The sequence below is a fragment of the Penaeus chinensis genome, unplaced genomic scaffold (genome assembly GCF_019202785.1).
Source record: "Penaeus chinensis breed Huanghai No. 1 unplaced genomic scaffold, ASM1920278v2 CTG_4899, whole genome shotgun sequence".
Lineage (NCBI taxonomy): Eukaryota > Metazoa > Arthropoda > Malacostraca > Decapoda > Penaeidae > Penaeus > Penaeus chinensis.
The window spans coordinates 90,001-92,500 of NW_025918288.1; the positions used below are offsets into that span (position 1 = coordinate 90,001).

The 2,500-nt window shown below is 31.0% G+C and overlaps 1 protein-coding gene across 1 annotated transcript in view; it reads right to left on the reverse strand.

The window, feature by feature from the left end:
- Positions 1-335, reverse strand: part of LOC125024790 (zinc finger protein 271-like) — a 44,231-nt gene extending 43,896 nt beyond the window's left edge. The window contains exon 1 of the mRNA XM_047612554.1: positions 305-335. The gene's annotated coding sequence lies outside the window, so the exon portion shown is untranslated. The remainder of the gene's footprint in view (positions 1-304) is intronic.
- Positions 336-2,500: the final 2,165 nt, after the last annotated feature.

The following is a 2,500-nucleotide window of genomic DNA, read 5'->3' on the forward strand; positions in this document are numbered from 1 at the left end:
CTCTTTTCCTCGTCTTCCTCCTCCTCTCTTCCCTTTCCTCCTCCTCCTCTCCTCCCTTTCCTCCTCCTCCTCTCCTTTTCCTCCTCATCTCCTCCTCGTCTCCTCTCTTCCCTTACCTCCTCTTCCTCCTCCTCCTCCTCTTTTCCTCCCCATCTACCCCTTCTCTTCTTCTTCTTTCTTCCTCCATTTCTCCTCTTCTCATCTCCTCCATCTCCCATTTCCTTTCACTTTTACTTGCGTCTCTCTCTCTCTCCTTCCTCCCTTCCTCTTCCTCCTCCTCTCCTTTTCCTCCACTTTTACTTGCCTCTCTCTCTTCCTCTTCTTCTCTCTCTCTCTTCCTCTCTCTCTCTCTTCTTCTTATTTCTTCCTCTCTCTTTCTCTCTTCCTCTTATTTCTTCCTCTCTCTTTCTCTTCCTCTTCCTCTTCTCCTCTCACTTTCTCTCTCTCTCTCTTTCCTTCAAACGCTTTGTTTGCGTTCGCGTAAGAAGAATCCGGATTCAGACTGATTTCCCATGCTCTACAAGAGATGTTTTAGAGAAAACGGCTTTGGGAGGGGGACTATTGTATGTCTATAAATAAATAAATAAATTATATATATATATATATATATATATATATATATATATATATATATATATATATATATATATATATATATATATATATAATATATATGCATATATATGTATATATATATGCATATATATATATATATATATATATATATATATATATATATATATATATATATATATATATATATATATATATATATATATTATATATATATATATATATATGACATAAATACAAAATCGGTAACGTGTACACAAAGATACCTGCCACAATTCAATTTAATTTCTTACTATGGCAATTTTCCTTTCATATATATATATAAATATATATATATATATATATATATATATATATATATATATATATACATATATGTGTGTGTGTGTGTGTGTGTGTGTGTGTGTGTGTGTGTGCGCGTGTGTGTGTGTGTGTGTGTGTGTGTGTGTGTGTGTGTGTGAATATATAAATATATGCATATATATATATATATATATATATATATATATATGCATATATATTGGTAAATAAGTATATTTAGGCCGATACACATACCTATATGCGTACCTATACAGACATACATAAACACGCGCACATACATACATGTCTTTTAACTAATATTTGTGAAATACTTACATGTAATTTATAGAAATATTCACATAAAGTCAAAAACACATAACGCTCATATTTGTCTACGTATAAGCACACATACGCACACACGCACACATACGCACACACACACATACTCACGCACACACACACGCACACATACGCATGCACACACATACGTACACACACATACAAACGCACACACACACGTACACACATGCACACATACGCACACACACACACACACACACACATGCACACACACGCAAAGATCCCACTTACGCGGTGTCAAAATTGTTCTACAGGAACAGTAAAGTCATACCTTTATGTACTTATAAGCATAAATGTATCTATATCTATATAAATATATCTATATCTGTATGAATATCTCTATATCTATATAAATATATCTATATCTGTATGAATATCTCTATATCTATATAAATATATTTATATCTATATATATATATGTATATATATTTTTTTTCAGCAGCCATTCATTCCACTACAGGACATAAGCCTCTCTCAATTCACTATTGAGAGGTTATATGGCAGTGCCACACTTGTCTGATTGGATGCCCTTCCTAATCAACCGCGGTTCGGCGCTAGCACTTGTGCCACGGCGGTGACTTCCCCTACGACACCTGCGTTTGACTTCTCAAGGCGATATGTCGTTTTCCCGGGTTCGAGCCAGCAGTCAGAGCGCAGGCATTTTTACGACCGCCGCGACGAGGAATTGAACCACGAGGGTCAGACCCACTGGACCATCGCGGCCATATATATATATATATATATATATATATATATATATATATATATATATATATATATATATATATATATATATATAAACATATATATATATATATATATATATATATATTATAAGTATATCCATCTCTATATGAAAATATCTATATCTATATAAATATATCTATATCTGTATAAAAACCTCCATATCTATATAAATATATCTATATCTATATGCACGTAAATATAATTTGTTTTTCTCCTCATATACCATAATAGTATAATAATTGTATAGTAGTAATATTCATATATATATATATATATATATATATATATATATATATATATATATATATATAAAATAGTACTTTGAAGATAATCTAAACTTGTATTTTATATCAGATGCGGTTTTTTCAACGCTAAGGAATCCAGTTCAATTCAATTTGATTTAATTCAAAGCATGCAAAGTAATATTGATATATATATATATATATATATATATATATATATATATATATATATATATACATATATATACATAAGTGTGTGTATATATATTAAGAAGAAG